General features: G+C 36.1%; 1 protein-coding gene across 1 annotated transcript in view; it reads left to right on the forward strand.

Annotated features, from left to right (window-relative positions):
• The window catches only part of EYS (eyes shut homolog), a 1,631,667-nt gene that overhangs the window by 1,170,933 nt on the left and 440,953 nt on the right, over positions 1–19,781 (forward strand). The gene's annotated exons all lie outside the window — the stretch shown is intronic.

Genomic DNA, 19,781 nt, shown 5'->3' on the forward strand with positions numbered 1-19,781 from the left:
TTCAAAATATATTTTCAGCTGCCACAAAAAATAAGAGTTTAGGTGGAAATGTAGTGTTCTTTATGTAGTTTGTTCTAAAATTATGATGTGTCCATCTTTTGTCAGCATAGAAAAAATTAGGTTCTATTGTATACTATTTTTATTGCTTAATTATTAATCACATCACTGTTTTTTTGTATTTCGTAAGCAGATCCCCATATTTAAATTATTTTGTTAAGATTGGTTATTTTTTTGATACCTAAGAACATGGTTTTAGCATTAATGGAGCTGTTTATGAATCAAAAGAGAATTTCCCTATTGCAAACATCTAATGGCCTCCTAAGAGTCACTCAGTTAATTAAAGCAGTGATGGGCAATTAGAGCCAGAAACGCCCTGGGCAGATTACAAAGGCATTAGGTCATGATGCATGTCCTTACACTAATAGCTGAAAAGTGACATTGTTTTCCATGTAAAATTAATCACTGGTTCTAAATTGAGGAGGTGAGGATGGGGATTACTATTGGATAGTGATTCATATGGCAGAGAATTTCATTATTTGTCCAAGATTGTGTTTAAATCCTTTTTCAACACCAAAATGTGAGACCTCTGGAAGCAAACTCATAGGTACATATATGTTATTCAGCTCTTCTTGCCAAATAACCCTGTGTGACTGTTATGTGTTAATATTCAGCCAAGTAAGCAAGTAAATATAGTTAAAAGCAAAAAAAATGGAAACATGGTCTATTTTCAGTCTCATTGTATAAATAATATGTATCCTTAAAGTCTATTTTTTAACTGTAAAATGCTTTTGAAAACATCACTTTGCTTGATTTTTGAGTGAATATTTCATATGTCTGCAAAATATGAGACTTGCCAATTCTGCTACAGTATGAGACCATTTATACTACATTCTGTAAGTAGAGTTCTAGGAACATAATTTGGACTGTAAAGCTCTTTTAGATCCACACTTAGCCATTTAAATCTCTGAGAGGGCTTTTTCTTTTTTTAATTTCATGCTAGGTAGATTTTTAGAAAAATACCCTTCTTAATTATTTTTATTTTTATAATAAATTCTTTTATTTACTAATTTATTAGATTAATTTATTAATCTATACTTTGATTTTTAATGTTTTTTTAATCAAATTTACTAGTGATAGTGAAATTGATGTAATGAAATGAGGAGTCTTTAGTTATTGGCTATATATCATGGTCAGTCATACACATTAGACTACAAATGACCCTCCAGCCATAATCCTTATCTCTCCTACTGAATCCCCAGTTCTCCCTCCTTTAACTCCTTACTGAACAGCTTTAACACTGGATGTACAGACCTGTACTTTCTCCAGAAAGATATAAATCCAGGCTTATTTGGAGTTAAACCCAAGGCTTGACTGTGGTTTAATTCTATTTGGTGTTTTGGGTTGCAGAATGTAGAAAATTGACCTCAGGAAAAGGACTGGGAATCTCTGTTTATATTTGTTGTTAGGGATATTTTATTTTTCTCTTTTCAGCATTATTAATCACTTCCTGCCTTTTACATTCTAATGTTTTTCCTATTGAATTTATAATATTTTAAAAACTAATAATTGGATTATATGCATTGCAAAAATTAGGTAATCCAGTATAGAGTACTAATTTCTGAGTGCAAAATAATCAGAAACTGTGAGTAAATAATTATTGCCAATTACAGACTTTCTAAAGAACTTTGAGTAATATCTGAGCTTGTGTGATACTCTAAACAAAATTTATGCAATAGAACTCTTTTTTCATAGTATGAGTTGTCATAGTATTATCTTTTTCTTTCCTCCTTTTTTGGGAAATATTTCATGTGTAATACTTATAATGCAGTGTAATGTGCATTTTTAGAATTTGGAATATTATTTCTTTTTTTTTTTAATGTTTATTTTTGAGACAGAGAGAGACAGAGCATGAATGGGGGGAGGGTCAGAGAGAGAGGGAGACACAGAATCTGAAGCAGGCTCCAGGCTCTGAGCTGTCAGCACAGAGCCTGACGTGGGGCTCGAACTCATGGACTGTGAGATCATGACCTGAGCCGAAGTCGGACGCTCAACCGACTGAGCCACCCAGGCGCCCCTGGAATGTTATTTCTAAGTATAAGAATTTTATGTTGTTTTAATCGTTTATCCCTTAAATTTGAATTAAGTACCTTTCTTCTTTCAGTCATAAAGTCAAGAACAGGTTTGTGTTTTCAATCTAGTGCTCTAAATATAATTCATACTGGTATGCATTTTACAATCCCGATTGACAGATGAGGATGGGCGCCTAAGACCCATGAGTCAGGAATCTAGTACCATGATGAGACTTTTTATAGTATTATCTAGATTGGCCAAATGCCACAATTTCTAAGTGTAGATTTCAATAAACAATATTCTATGCCAGTTTCAGTGTTTCACCTACATGGTAAAAATCTTGATTTGGATAAACAGTCCCTAAATCAGTCTGTCTCTGTCTCTTTCTGTCTTTCTGTCTCTCTCTCTCTGTCTCTCTCTCTCTTGCTCTCTCTCTATATATATATGTATATTAGAAATATTATCAGTATTAAAATGCTTAGAACTTAAAGATAATTGCTATGAAAATAATTTTTTAATGAGTCCTTTATTGAGTACATTCAACAGCTAAAATATATGAAATTATGCTTCCAGAATGGAATTTACATACTATCACTGTGAAGGGTCTGATTTACCAGACACTGCACTGAGTGTTTCATGCATCTTATTTCATTTAACCCTCAGAATAACCCAGCTGAAGTGGGAACTATAAATTAAAAAATTAAAAAAAATTTTTTTTAAAATAAATTTTAAAATAAATTTAAAAATAAATTAAAAAAATAAAACTATAAAATTGGGAACTATAAAACCAATTTACAAATGAGAAATCTAAAGCCTAGACTCTGTTAAATTACTCACTGAAGGTCTCATAGTCTGTCTGTGGTAGAGGTAGGATTAGAAGCAATCTTGGCTGACTCCAGACTTCACATTTAACCATGATGCTCCATTGCTATACTAGTTAGAATATCAAATTTAACATGATAGCAGGGCATGGAATTTCTGAATTTTCTTACTCTTTAGTCTCTACATAAAAAGTATCTTTATTTCAGGAAAAAAAGAATTTTCTTTAAAAAATAAAACTTTGGGGGTGCCTGGGTGTCTCATTCGATTGAATGTCTGCTTCTTGATTTCAGCTAGGGTCATGATCCCAGGGTCATGGGATTGAACCCCGCATGAGGCTCTACACTGATCATGGAGCCTGCTTAAGATTCTCTGTCTCTCCCCCCCCCCCCACCCCTCCTCATGCGTGTGCTCTCTCTTTCTCTCTCAAATAAAATAAAATGAAATTTTGAAAACCAGAAAACTAAAGAAATTAATGTTGATCTACTAAATTTTTACTACAGAGAGGATTATTACTGTGATCCACATAAAATTAAACTGTAGAGCACATTAGGTGACCTGAAAAGAATCATATCTATCTCTATAATGATTTCAGTAAAACCTGAAATGTAGAAAGTAGATGAACAAGATTTGAATTTCAGAAAAATCTGTTTATTAATGATGGCAATACAATTCTCTGAAAAAAAATATATATAATTGCACAGGCATCTATAAGTAAAGATATGTTAGAAGTTGATTTTTCTTTTTTTTTTTAATTTTTTTTAATGTTTATTTATTTTTGACAGGGACAGAGAGAGACTGAGTATGAGTGGGGGAGGGGCAGAGAGAGGGAGAGGGAGACATAGAATCCGAATCAGCCTCCAGGCTCCAAGCCGTCAGCACAGAGCCTGATGCGGGGCTTGAACTCATGAACCGCAAGATCATGACCTGAGCTGAAGTCAGACGCTTAACCGACTGAGCCACCCAGGTGCCCCAGAAGTTGGTTTTGCTTTACAACCTTGCTTTTTTACTTCCAGTTAATATTCTTGTGAGAGGATATTAAAGTATTTTATTTTAACAACTTTGATTTTTCACAGCAAAATTGAGGTTTAAATTAAGTATAGACCGTAATTAAAATTGTGCTGGGTTCAGTAACACAGAGAAGGGTTTTTTAGGGCTATGGGACTCAGTAATGGGTCACCCATACACATGTTTCCTTTCTACTTAGCATTACGTAATGTGCTCTATTTTATCAAATCATCCCTATCCAATCACCTAATAGCATTGACTTTTATTGAATTGGTTTGATTTAATATGTGTTTTTTTCTCAACATATGCTATCTTAATTCATATTAGCTAAACCTTGTTGCCTAATTTATCATAATGATCCTGCATCTCACAGGGGAAACATAAGAACATATATTCTTGCTTTGTTTTAGATGGCTGCATGCAGGCAGATGGCTGTCTCCTACTGTAAAGTTCAGAGTGACAGATTTAGAATATCAGTGCCTTGTGCTGGGGGAAAGCGTATGCCTCTGACTATTAATTATAGGATTAACATTTTTAAACAGCCCAATACTTTTTAGTGTTCTATAAAACAGTTTTATAAATAGTGCAATAAAGGAGTATTTAAATGCCATACATTAAAACCAAGAAATCTTTTGTTTCATTTGATATCCTGTCTGTGTATATCCCATATATGTTTAAAGGTCAACTGTACTGAGTAAATTACAAACCTAGAAATAAAAATGAGAGGTTTTAGCAGGCATTTTGTCTTATTATAAAAGAAAGAAAAAAAAGATTGCCTTAACACCTGCCTTTGCTTTTACTATATTATTTTAAAGGCATATTAGAGTAGATTGAATTCATTTATTTATTTTAGATCAGGTGACCTAATGTTAGACATTCCAGAGCCAAGAAGGCAGAGAAACAGAGCATTAATCAGCTTCTTATAACAACGATTTATCTCCTTTGCAGGGAACTGATAGTCTACATCATCAGCAAACGGCCAAGAAATGGGTATTGGCATTTTCAAACATAATACTGAAAATTCCCATGTCTGAAAATGTATTTTCAAATCCTAGAGCAGTGCTGCATATTTGTTAGTAAGCAGCAACTGCTGAAATAGTTAAGTTGAAAATGAATCAAGATTGAAGTCAAGGACAGGGGCTGAAAGGAGACAAGAGGGTTTCATTTTTGAAAGCAAGGGTGGGCTGAAGGGCTCCAGTCTTCTCCACTATCAGTTGCAGCACACTCTCCAGCAAGGAGCCCTATGTTCAGTTAGTTGGTGGGAGAAGACAGCTCCCTGCTCTTCTCAGTGATTATAACTATGTAAAAAGTAAATATCCATCAATCTCTCTACTTACACTGGTAATAATCCAGCAATTTCCATATAGGATAAGGAGGGAATACATACACCCTCCTGTTTATCGAAAAAGAATGACATATATTTGTCTCCTTTATTTCCTTAATTAACATCCTTTTATTCCACTACAATTAAACATATTTAAATAAATAAACATTAGGTGAACACCAAACATGTATAACACATGGAGTTAGATATTGGAGGTAGTATGAAATTAAGAAATCATGTTTTCATCTTTAAGTTTGCAAGTATTTGTTCACATGGGGTGTAGAATGGGAGATGCAGGGAAAGGAAGATAAACATAACAAAGGTAGGCTGGCATTTCCCACTTCCTTCTTTAAAGCTACATAGTCTCAGCTCAACATCACCTCCCCCTTAACAATGTATTACTTAGGACCTATATTAGTTTTCTGTTGCTTCCATAACTAATTATCACACAACTTAGTGATTTCAACAGTACAAGTTTAATATCTTGAATTTCCATAAATCATGGACTGAGCGCCTGGTGGCTCTTTCAGTTAAATGTCCAACTCTTTGATTTCAGCTTGATCATGATCTCACAGTTCATGGGATCAAGCTCCACCTTGGGCTCCATATTGACAACATGGAGACCGGTTGGTATTCTCTCTCTTCCTTTCTCTCTGCCCCTCCCTCTTTCCTTTCTCGTTTCTCTTACTTTTTCTCTTAAAATACATAAATAAACTTTAAAATTCCATATATTAAAGTTCCATAGATAGAAAGACTGCCATAATTCTCAGTGGGTTAAAATCAAGATATTGGAAGGGCTGTGTTCCTTTCTGGAGGTTCTAGGGGAGAATCTATATCCTTGCCTTTTCCAACTTCTAGAGGCCTTCTTCATTCCTTGGTTCATGGCCCCCTATATTCATCTTCAAAGCAAACAATGGTGAGCTGAAACTTTTTCATACCATGTTACTCCATCTATGCTTCCACCTCCCTTTTCTATGTTTAATGAGCCTTATTATTACACAGAGCCCATTCAGATAGATAATCCAGGATAATCCTTGTATCTCAGCATTGGCTGACTAGCAGTTTAAATTCCAACTGCAGCCTTAGTGTCCCTTTGCCTTGTAAAATAACATTTGCATAGATCCTAGGAATTAGGATGTGGACATCTTTGCGTTGGGGGGGGGGGCATTATTCTGCCTACCATAGGACTTGTAGTCATTCCTCAGGGAATTTACTTGATTATATAGTAGAAAAGGAAGTTTATTAGATGGATATCTGATGCTCACAAAATTGGGAAAAGCAAGTGGAAGCAACTTGGAAAATATACTCTGAAGGATACTCTGGAGAACTAGGAAACAGGAAGCAGAATGAGGTTCATCCAAAAACAGTTTGGAGCACCACCACCACCACCACCGAGGAAGAGCTTATACTGTCACTGTGTTCTGAATCATTTGCTTAAGATTCAGAGTCCCAAGAAGTATTTTGAAACTGTCTAGTTGGCAAAACCTCAGCCATATGCTAACCCACTGCCTGAGCAGGACAGAAAGAAGAGGGGTAAGAGGAACCATCCTTTACCTTAGGCCTCTAACTGGATCATAAAATCCATCAAGATCCTGAACAATGGGCCTATCTCTTATTTCCATACAAAAGTAGAGTCATTCACATAAGGTTTTTATAGCACACGTGTACACACACACATGCCATAATCTTTTCCTTAAAAATTCTTCAGATATTTCTCCTCCCTGTTCTCATCACTCCCCTATTTTCTGTTTTGTCCTTGAATTCTTGATATTTTTACTTATTTATATTGCAGACCTGTTTAGCAAACTTTTTACTGCCATTCCTCCCGCAAACACAACATAAACCTCTTATCAAAATATTTTCATAAAGATTGTTCCTTTATCATATCCAGTTTGGGTAATCATGAAAAATATTCTATGATCAAAAGTGATATCTGGAATGGTACTTAAAAGGATGAGTTGGAGGAATTAGAATGAGCAAATTCATGAAGGAAAATAGAGTTGTCTAGTTTGGCTTGGAAGCAGAGTACATGTGAGATCAGTGGTGAGACATAATTTCAACAGGCTAGAAAAATTGGATGAAAACTCTTTTAATTCTAATGTTTCTGAATAATTTGGAAGTATAACAGCTCTTTATAATTTGGAAGTATAACAGATTTTTATATAGTAAATTACTATACAGAAGTAGTTTAGATTTTTTATCAAAAAATTACAATCCTATAGGCCCATATTTTCAGTGCATTATTTTGTAAAAAAGAAAGAAAGAAAGAAAGAAAGAAAGAAAGAAAGAAAGAAAGAAAGAAAGAAATGTGTGGTATAAAATGTGATTATAAAAGATAAGACAGAGATAAACTCATCCACTTAAAGATATCATTATTGACATCTGGTTGTGTAAGTCTCAGGACCCTATCATAGTCATTCTGTCCAAAAGTGAGATGCAGAGGAGTTAAGATGGCAGAGTAGTAAGGGGACTCTGGGCTAGTCTTGTCCCTCGAGCACAGCTAGATTAGTATAAAACAATTTTGAACACCTAGGATATCAATCTGAGGATTAACAGAACAATCTGCATAATTTGAGGGAGAGAATGCAGCAGATATGTGGTGTAGAGAGGTTAATTAGGGGAGACAAGAGCCATGGTGGCACCGAGGAGAGGGAGCCATTTTTGCAGAGAGGAAAGAGAGATGGGGAGAGAGAGCAGTGCATCAGGTTTGCACAAGAAAGCACTCCCCTGAAAGCAGCTAGAGAAAAACAATGAAAACACAACACAGGAGCCTCCACAAGAAAACTGATCCCCAAAACTATCAGTAGGGGGAAAAGGAGAGGGTTTCAATGCCACCAGCTTTATATGAAGGGTGGAGCACATTGTCTAAAGTTTCGGAGGTCAGCCCCTGGTGGTGCTCCCAGGATGAAGCAGGCAGTGATGTCTGAGGATCATGTGAGGAGAAGCAGTTTCCCTGTTTGGAGTGTATTTAGTCGATGTGATATGGCCTCTCCACAGGTGGAAGACCCAGCAGGTGCCATCAAGCCACCTCCTTCACCCATATAGGAACAAAGATGCCTGCTGAGGACAGCAAACACTGGCACCATCTGTGTGTTGCAGTTTACCATAAACTCTGGGCACAGCTGCAGCACCATGGCACAACCATTTCCTGGGACAAGTTGGCCCCAGCCATAGCACAGAGACACCCTCCCCCAGAGCACCACTGTGGGTTTGAGCCACAGGGGTCTCTGAAGTATGGTGTTTTGAAACACAGCTGCACCTGAGATAAAACTGTGGAGGGAGGCACCACCTGGTGGGTGGACAGCTTGGGCACAGACAGGGGGAATGTGGCCGAGCTGACAGAAGGAGGGAGACCTGGGAGGGGTGAATAATTGCACATTGTGAGAGTATGAACTTCCTGCTCTGGAGACTAGGGATGAAGCCAGAGATGAAGCCATTTTCACCATTAGCCCCCCAACACTGATTGACCCCAGTGAGCTAAACAGCACCATCAAGTGGAGAACAGAGCTGTTACACCAAGCCCCACCCCCTGTGCCCTACAGGCACATCACCACTAGGGCAGGTCAGTCTGAGAATTAGAGCAGCAGGCCCCTTCTCAGAAGACCGGCACAAATCCCTTCCACTGGCTTAGGCGGCTGACTACAGAGTACTGCAGAGTTTCAGCTCTAGAGGAAACTGGATCTAGCTTCAGTTGTTTTTTTTGTTTTGTTTTTCCTTTGTTCTTTTTTTGTTGTTGTTGCTTCTGTTTTTGTTGTTATTATTTTTCTTTTGTTACTTGGATACAGAAAGCAAAATATTTTATTTTTTAATTTTATTATTTTTAATTTTTAATTTTTAATTTTTTTTCCTCTCTTTTCTCCTTTCTTTTCCTCTCAAACTTCTCTTAACAAACAGACCAAAACACACCTAGGATCTAGCTTTCTTTATTTGATTTTTTTTAATTTTTTAAAATTTGTATTTCATTCTATTGTTATTATTACTGTTTTTTCTTCCTCCAAAATGAAAAGATGGAGGAATTCACCTCAAAATAAAGAACAGGAAGTAATAACAGTCAATGATGTAATCAATACAATATTGTACTAGCACAAAAACAGGCACATAGATCAATGGAACAGAATAGAAAACCCAGATATGAACCCACAAGTATACGGTCACCTCATCTATGACAAAGCAGGAAAGAATATCCAATGTATAAAATGTCTCTTCAACAAATGACATTAGGAAAACTGGACAGTAACATGTAGAAGAATGAAACTAGACCACTTTCTGACACCATACAAAAATAAATTGAAAATGGATGAAAGACCTAAATGTGGAACAAGAAACTATCAAAATCCTTGAGGAGTACACAGGAACCAATGTCTTTGACTTTGGCAGCAGCAACTTCCTAGTAGATACATTGCTGAAGGCAAGGGAAACAAAAATAAATATGAACCACTAGGACTTCATCAACATAAAAAACTTCTACACAATCAAGAAACAGAGAAGGAAAAGGAAACAATCAAGAAAACTAAAAGACAGCCTATGGAATGGGAGAAGTTATTTGCAAATAACATATCTAATAAAGGGTTAGTATCAAAATCTATAAAGAACTTTTCAAACTCAACATCCAAAAAACAAACAACCCATTTAAGAAATGGGCAGAAGACATGAATAGACACTTTTCCAAAGAAGACATCCAGATGGTTAACAGACACTTGAAAAAATGCTCAATATCACTCATCATCAAGGAAATACAAATCAAAACCACAGTGAGATACCCCCTCACACCTGTCAGAATGGCTAAAATTAACAACAGGTATTGGTAAGGATGCAGAGAAAGGAGAACTCTCTTGCACTGTTGGTGGGAATGCAAACTGGTGCAGCCATTCTGGAGAACAGTATGGAGGTTCCTGAATAAACAAAAAATAGAACCACCCTATGATCCAACATTGCACTATTAGGTATATACCCAAAAGATGCAAAAATACAGATTTGAAGGAGTACATGCACACCAATGTTTATAGCAGCATTGTCAACAATAGTCAAATTATGGACAAAGCCCAAATGTCCATTGACTGATGAATGGATAAATAAGATGTGTACACACACACACACACACACACACACACACACACACACACAATGGGATATTACTCAGCCATCAAAAAGAATGAAATCTTGCCATTTGCAATCACATGGATGGTGTTAGAATGTATTATGCTAACTGAAATAAGTCAATCAGAGAAAGACAAATACCATATGATTTCACTTACATTTGGAATTTAAGAAACAAAACAGATGAACACATCTTCAGGAAGGGGCAGGAAATAGAAGAGAGGGAAACCACAAGAGACTCTTAATGATAGAGAATACACTATGAGTTGACAGAAGGTGGTAGTTGGGAGATGGGCTAGATGTGACATTGCATTGTTGTTAAACAGATTCATCATTCACACTGGTACACCCTTATTCGGGTGGTGTTTTCTACAGAATTTTGTGCTGTTGCCCACATTTTAAACATCTCCCTAATCTCATTTGAAATGAGGCATTCCTCTACCTTTTTCTTCTCCTCTTCTGCTGACGACATAACTTCTTTCCTTTGCTCGTGATGCAGATCTATCCATTCGTCAGCTCCTGGCCATGTTTTTCCACCAGCTCTTGAATGTTGTCCTTATTCATATCCAGTCCTGTGGTCTTACCCAAAGACAATTTCATCAACAACTGGTGGCTTCTGTTCATAAGCAAGCCCCTCTAAGTCATGTCCAAGAACACAGGCTGGTTTTCTCCAAACAGAATTGAGGGTTCTCTTGGTGGCCCCATCCCAGGCTTTATCAATAATCTTGAGAGAGTTCATGATGTGGAAATGACTTTTCCAAAACTCTCAGAGGGTAAGGTTTGTTCCTTCAGTCACCTTGAAGCATCGCTGAAATAGTGCTTTAGTATAAAGCTTTTTAAGATTTAAAAAGCTGATCTATGGGCTGGAAGATTGGAGTGGTGTTGGGAGGAAGGAGCTTGACCTTAATGAACTCAAATCCCCTCAGTAATTCATCCTCAAAGCCTGGAGGATGAGCAAGAGCATTATCCATAAACTGCAAGACTTTGAGTAGCAGATTCTTTTCTAAAAGGTATTTCTTCACTGCAGGGCCAAAGACCTCATTGATCCACTCAACGAACAAGATACAAGTGATCCAAGCCTTCTGTTGGACCTCCACATAACGTTAACTGGCTTTTCTGTACCTACATTTCTTGAAGGTTCATGGATTCTCGGAATGATACATGAGCAGGGTTTTGACTTTGAAATCCCTGTTTGCATTAGCACAAAACAAGAGGGTGAGATGGTCTTTCATGGGCTTGTGACCAGGCATGGCATTCTTTTCTTTTTGTAATGTAGATCCTCTTTGGCATCTTTTTCCAAAAGAGCCCCATCTCATCACAGTTAAAAACTTGCTCCAGCAGGTAACACTTGGAAACCATGAGCTTCTGGAACTCAATAGCAAAATGCCTCAGCTGTCTTAGTGTCTGAACTCACAGCCTCTCCATGACTCACAACACTAAGGATGTCATTTCTCCACTTAAAATTATTAAACCATCCCCTGCTTGCTCTGAAGCCTGTTTCGTTTTCTGTTGATGTACCTGGCAGTTTACTTACCAGGTTGGTGTACAAAGGCTTTGCCTTCTCACAGATAAAGTTCTCCATCACAGTATTACCTGCTCATTGTTTCTCATTTTCCAAACCAGAAGCAACTTTTCTACATCTTTCAAAACACATGGTTGTTGCTTTAATATTCTCATGACTCCTTTTGCTGCATTTAGACTCCTTATTTCTTCTTTCTTCTTTAATATTGTGCAAATGGCCAACATAGACTTATAAAATCTTGCAATTTTGGCCACTCGCATACATCGTTAATCTTTCTGGATGATTTCCCTCTTCTTGCTGATTTTCTTTTCAACCTTTTTCTTCATGGGGGCCATTGTATATGCTTGCACGAATGTTGACTACAGTACAGTATTGATAAACTCTTGTCATATACTGTATCTAATGTAACTGGCAATAAGGCGGTAGGGTCTACATCTGCAGGCAGCCTGACCTAGAATGAAGCAAAACATTCCTAAGCATACTCATGTATGGAAAAGCAAAGGACTGTCCATAGGTGCTTTGAAATGATAAAAGATACACCAGTATCAGTTGTGGGCACCATCCATTGTTCTTAAAAATCACTGATTTCTGCCAAACACTGCAGCCTGAAACCAAGCATCCAAGCAAGGGAGACGATCACCCACAATCCCACAGTGAGCAAGAGAGAGAAAAACTATTGGCTCAAATGTGATCCTGTGACGTTTGGCATCATGTACTACTCGTATTGCAAGACATTGCTCATTTATCAAGTTTAAATTTATTAGGAATGTTTTCTCATCTTGCGGAATACTCACAGAACAGGTTACTCAAAATCCAGAGTTTTACTGTTTATGTTTATGTGCACACTAGGAAGTATGAGTATGTTATCTTTCTCATTTCAGTCTTGAATTCCTGAAGTCTTGTGACTTCATTATGTATATTTGTTTCTAACAAATTGATTGCACAACACATAGACACACAGAAAATTCAAAATACGTAGGATTATTAAAACGTATGATTAGTATCTCTTTTGGGCTATCAAAACAGTTTGGTGTTGGAAAACACCAAATTAAATTAAATTAAATTAAAGTAATTGAAACTAGCATTTCACAGGTATGGAAACAAAGTCCAAGATAATTAACTTATGGAAACTACTAGTTAAGGACAAATCTAGAACTAGAATACAGTGTCCATATTCCAGATCCAATATTTTATCTGCTAGAGCATGGCATGTGTTCTCCAAAGTTGTTCAATGGTAGCTTCCGAGTTGAATTGAAAAAATAAAGAAAAAAATAAAAAAATTAAAAATAAAATAAATTCTATTGTATATATTTGAGATAGTAATTAGATAAACCTACATAAATTAAGAGAATAAAGATTTCAGTTGTCCCAACTTATCTCTCCCTCTCTTTATACAATAGATGGATATAAATATATTTAGACTGTAGACATGTAAACATGACATTTGATGAGTTTACTAATTGTCCTCTTAATTGACAGACATTTTTAAAGCATTTTTGTTCTAAGGTAAATTTGCTTATAAAAATGTAGAGAAGAAAAGTTAATTAGAATTCCTTATACTACTGCTTATAAAATCATTTTAAGATGATAATATTTAAACAGAGGTAATAATCAGAAAAAAGTTGGTATGCACTGATCATGAATTACTTAATTTTTGATGGTTCTATAGATGAATCGTTCATAATACTAGAATGCAAGGCACATATGCAACTTTTAAATTTTCTTGTTGCCACGTCAAAAAATGAAAAAGAGACAGAAGAAATTAATAATATATTTTATGTAGCCTAGTGTATCCAAAATATTATTATGAAATAATGGAAGAATATTAATGGAATATTTTAAATTCTTTTTTTCATACTAAGTCTTCCACATCTCATGTGTACTTTACGCTTACAGCACATTAATTTAAACTAGCCACATTTAAAGCCTCATCTCAATAGCCACTTGTCTGGTGGATACAGTATTGGACTACACAGTTTTACAAACCCAAAGTAAAATGGTGTAACAGTTGTGATGGTGTTTCCTGTACAACAGTACTGAGATGGTGAGAGGGTGGAGAGACATTTCTACTGAAAGGTTTGATTAGAATGTGGAAAGATGGAACCAGCTGAAGTTATATCTAGTCTGTCAGAAGACTGAATTACACTATTTGTTAAAATAGTAAGCATTAAAGAGTCATTTATTTAACAAATTCTAGAAAGCTCAGTTTGATCTCTCTTCTTTTATTATCTATGCTTGTATTATCTATCTACTGTTAGATGGGGCAATACAACAGAATCCTAAAGTGTTAAATGCCCTCTATATGTTAATAGTTGCCAGATGTATGTAACCAGTCCAGAGCTTTTGCTCTATGTCAGACATGCATCTTACACTTGTGCATTAAACAAGGCCTTTCACACAAAACTGGGCCATACGTATTCTATAGAAATTATCTCATATTTTAATAAATTAATCCACTTATAAATTAAGTTAGATGAAGTCTTTCATTTATATTTCTACCACAAATTCTTTGAAAGTCTTTTCTTTCAAAGACTTGAAAGAAAATTTTGTTTTCTAGTTAACTAGAAGAAATTTGTCCAAAGAATTCAAAAATATAAACTTGGATGGTATGAGAATAGACCAACAGGAAAAACAAAGGCTAACATTAATCTGCCCTAAAACGTTACAACAACACAATGGCAAAACAGAGGATTGTAATGACTAGAGCTAATTAGGAATAAATCATATGACCTCTGGAAAACTGATTTGCAGGCAAGTTATTTTCTTCAACATGTGATGTGCTTTTGACAGGAAAATAAATAATATAATTTGTATTTAAGAGGTAACACGATGTCCTTACTCATAAATATAATTTTATTAATGAAATTGAGAACCATGTGAGCAGAAGAATTTATTCTTTAAACTGTCCTTGAAATACTGAATCAATTTCAATTGCTTTAATCTATTTTGTTAAGGTGTCTCTGTAGATATATCTTTATTCTCTGTCCTAGGATCATAGATGGATATAGATATGAATAAATAAGAGTAGATGGAAAGAGACATGGAAATTGCAACCAATCCTCACACATATGTATGTCACCCTTTGCCTGCATTTCCATTCACTGCTTGTGGATTAAAAATGAAGAATGGATGCTTTGTGTAATCTTAGTGTTTCTGCAGATTAACATCAGGTGTCATAACTAAGAAATAAGAAAGCAACAGACAATGACAGCCAATAATTACCATTTCAAACTTGGTACTTATCATGCTAAACTCTTTTCATGCATTTTCCCTTTCAATCATCATGCCAACACTGAGTCATATAATATTAGTCAAAGTTATTTTCATTTCTAAGTTATAGAAATCAACTCACTAGATGATAGCTAGCATTTATTGGATACTTAATATGTGTTAGGCATTGTTCTTAATCTTAGCCGGTAATGACTCATTTATTCCTCATGAATGAATATTATTTTGAAGTAAGTACTATTCTATCTCCAAATTCTGTGAAAACGGACACAGAGCATTTAAGTAATTTTTCTGTGTTTACTCAGTCACTAGGAGTTGAATCCCAGTTCTTAAAACTAACCTTCCTGTTTGATCTAAGTTAGCATAAGCAAAGATAGGAAAATTTCATTATAAAAATATAAAGGAGTGGGAATGCAAAGCTCTTCCCAGAAAGGAAAGTAGAACTAAGAGCAAGAGAACTCTGGGTACTTTCTCTGGTGGAGTCATGTTTTATTCTTCTCACCATCTCCTAGCTGACAGTGGCTTTTGAATCAACATTGTAGAGTCCTTTCCCCATGGAGAGGCTAAATCTGTCTTGGATCAAAATCTAGGTAAGAGACATGTGACCAAAGTGACCAGCGCTAGTCCAATCACCCTGGCCCAAGCTATGTTGTATGAGCCTGACTGCTGAGGGGATATCATAAACCAGCTGTCCAAGAAGGAAGAATTATAATGCACTGGGAATATGCCACAAAATGTGTAAATTATTAATATACCCATCTTACGGATGAAGAAACTGAGACACAGAAAAAGTAATTTGCCTGGGTTATGAGTAATGGGCAAAGCCAGAACTTAAACCATGCTGTGTTTGATGCCAAAAAATGTTTTTTAACTATCATACCTTTCTATTTTAAAATCTCCCTTAAAAAATAGAGTGTGTCTCAGACAACACCACCTACATTGACATACTAATGAATTTAGTTTATTAAATGACCTGACTTGTAGGTTTACACCCAGAAATAATGTAATTTCTTCCAGCACCAACTTCAGATACTTACTACCAGATTTCTCTTCCCCTTATTTTGAGACAACCTGCATGTATCCCAAAGCTTTCAGATCACTTGCAGGTATTAAAAAGTCTAATCTAATTTAAGTAGTTAATCCACTTTTATTCCCAAACCCAATGTGCAGCTGCCCCACCCTCTCTGTCCCTCCCTTTGAAACCCTCCTTTCTGAAACTAGAGTCTTCTGGGTCAGATCAGGGGTAGAAGGAATCAGGAAAAGCACCAAAAGTCTTAATCCTTAGTAGATGCTAATTATACTTCTATTGTGGCAGCAAATGCATTCTGACATCTCCGGTATATCCATGGTTGTTGGTGATTCCCTACAACACGCTTCTCTGCTGTAGGTTGGGCACTCTCATCTGATCTCTTGTAAATTCCCTTTAGCAATTATCTGGGAAATTTGTTTCTACCCTTTCAGACTGGTGTACCTGATAGGTAAATATCTTTTTGGAAAAGGTTATCTTTAGATGACTCAAGCCTATTTATCTTCGGCCTTCCTTATTGTCAGTTGGAGCTCAGAAAATCTCAGGCACCACTGTCCTGTCAGCAAGTGGAAGTACACATAAACCCAGGGTGAATCCTCTTTCTCCTCACTAACTTTGCAGATTGCTCCACACTGCTGACTGCCTTTTAGCTTCTCCCAAGCCTCAGTTCTCATCCCCTGCTTCCAAACTCTGGGACTACATATCACATTCTCCTAAGAAATCTGCACAAGATAGGAACAGAAGGCATTCTACAAATTGCTTCAGCTTTGCTAGCATGCATTTAGCAATCCACAATTTCCGAGTGATACTTTTTGAGACTTCCTCGCTTGATTTGGAGTTGGGGTGATATATGCCACCTTGCTTTCTGTTCTTAAAGACTTCTGAAAAATATATAACAAATCTCTAGCTTTCTCTCATAGATTTTGGGGGTGATGGTAGTTGAACCAATTGATCTCCTCTTAGCATGTATTACGTAGATATGTTTAATATCTCTCTTTAAAATGGGAGGTAATTATTAATCTGCAGTTTAGAGACTTTAATAAGAAATTTGAGGAGCGCCTGGGTGGCTCGGTCAGTTAAGCAGCCAACTCTTGGATTTCTGCTCAGGTCAAGATCTCATGGTTCATGGGATCAAGCCCCATGTTGAGCTCTGTGCTGACAGCATGGAGCCTGCTTGAGATTCTCTCTCTTCTGCCCCTCCCTGCTTGTGTTCTGTCTCTCTCAAAATAAATAAACTTAAAAAATTACTAAGAAATTTGAGGAAACAGGAAAAGTCCTCCAATAAATGCTGTTATATTATCATAAAGATAGAAAAGAATCCAGTACCTAGGAATATCAGTCTTTCTTCCTGCAGTTAGTTCTTTTCCAATACTTACACCACTTTATCCCTAGTGGCAGAGAAGAGTCAACCCTACCCAAAAAGATTCTAAAGACAAAGCTGAATCCAATGATCTTGAGAATCTCTTATTCCTTTAATCTTAAAAGTCACATGCTCTTTGCATTCTACAACATATACATTGTGGTATAAAGAGTAAATGAAGTCATTCTCCAGGAACTGTCATGTTTCTCCTGTGGCTGCAAGCGAATCTGACATGCTGATGCAGATTCCTGGGAACACATCCATTTGAAAAGCATAGGTTTATAAAAAAGGTAGTAGCTTGGGAGTGAAAGATACAGAAGTTAGTCTCAGCCCAGCCCATAATTAGTTATATAGCATTAGGGCAATCATGACTCTTTTGACCTGCAGTTTCTCTGTCCTTGAAGTGGCAGAATTAGAATTAATTTGAGAGCCCATTTTAGCTCTGAAATTTATTGAAACCTGGATCAGCCTCTCACATGAAACCTTTTGTGCTCTGCTTAGCCATTGCTGTGGACTTGGACTTAGGGGAAACCTTGGAAACTGCTTCAACAGCAGGGATTCCTCTTCACTTTGCCAGAAAGCTTGCTAGTCAGGCCGTTTTCTTACTCTGCTACCCAACTGTTACAGGATGAGTTCCCTAGAGAGCAGAATCCTAGGCAGAGATTATAAAGCAGGATTTTATTAAGGAAGCACATTTGAGATCAACGCAGGTGGGGAAAGGAAGGCAGCAAGGTTTGACAGCAAGAGCTTCACAGCATCTGCCACACCAATGTATGTCTCTTCACACTTGATCTGAGCCAAAAGGCCGAGAAGCGATCCCAATGTATGTCTCTTTTTGCCCTCTTAGATTCACAAGATCAATGTTGGATTCTTCTTCCAGACACATTCCTTTACCTGACATACATTGCCCTTCATAGTCTGATACCTGCTTACCTATCTGGTTTTGTTTTCCTCCAACTTCCTGCCATCCACAGCTGTAATCCAATTATACTAAAGTATTTGTACTTCTTCAGCTTTTCTTCTGTGTGGAATATCCTTCTCAACCTGCTTCATTACTTTTCTTCTTTAAAGACTTTGATCAGTTGTAATTTTTTTCTGGGAGGCGGTGTTTTTGTCATCACAGCCCAACCACCTTTTTGGCTTCTCATTCTACATTCCCATAGTATTGTGTGCCCTTCTTTATTGTTGTGTTTGCTGTCTTGTATTTTCATGGTATATTTTCTGATGTCTTCTTCCTAGATGTAAAATATTGAGGAAACTGAATTTTTTATCTTTCTAACTCAGGCATTTAGCATAGTACATGAATATGGAAGGAGTTTTTTTTTAATTTAGAGAGAAATATTTTTTTGGAAATAACTAAATAATCATGAAGCTATTTAGGCATGTTAAGTAAATATCATGGTATTTAGGGGAAAAAGAAAAAAATTCAAAGATTGCTTTCCCTCTATAACAATTTAAAGACTCAATCTCTGACTTTTTACCAACCCAACTAGTTCTGAATTTGAACGCTTTTCAAATTTTATATTCATTTCAATCTGTGCCCTGAATATTCAGGCAGCCCTCCTAACTTTGGTTTGTTGAAGAACTCATAACACTTATATTTATTTTTCTCTCCTTTTGTAGAAAAAGTCTAAAATATTTAGACTACACTATTTACAAATATGCTTAAAATAAAACTAACAAGTATTTCCTATGATTCTTCCTTATGGCTATCATAGGATTTTAAACATAGCAACACAAGAGCTGGGCAAAATATTTTTGGTGTATCTTTAAACCTTTGAACATAGAATTCCTTGTCCTGAAAAAAATTTTTAAATAACCCTTAGGGTGATGGGTATTAAGGAGGGCACTTGTGATGTCCACTGGGTGTTGTATGTAAGTGTTGAATCACTAAATTCTACTCCTGAAACTAATATTACACTGTATGTTAACTAACCAAAATTTAAATAAAAAATTGAAAAAGAAAGAAAATAACCCTTAATTTTCATAAATATTTCATAGGTATTTTTACCCTTTAAAAAAAATTGAGCAGCTCAACTAAATTTTGAATTCAATTACAGTATCACAAACCACTGAAGATTATCCTCTAGAGCTTTCTGTAATTGAATTCAGAAGAAAGAAAATGAAATAACTTGTAGTCTTTTAAAGTAGAATGGAGGTCTGAAATCATTATGTAAATTTTCTAAAATTTTTGAGAAACTTTACTTGTTATTTCTATTTTATTGGCATAATTATACACATGTATCACATGCCTTTCAAATGGCACATTGCTCCAGAGTTAGTCTTACCAGTTAACTTTGTTGCTCATACTATTTCATTATTCAAA

This window comes from Lynx rufus, unplaced genomic scaffold, assembly GCF_022079265.1.
Source record: "Lynx rufus isolate CCGP_SWC_20201006 ecotype Redwood Valley unplaced genomic scaffold, mLynRuf1.p SCAF_6, whole genome shotgun sequence".
Classification (NCBI taxonomy): Eukaryota; Metazoa; Chordata; class Mammalia; order Carnivora; family Felidae; genus Lynx; species Lynx rufus.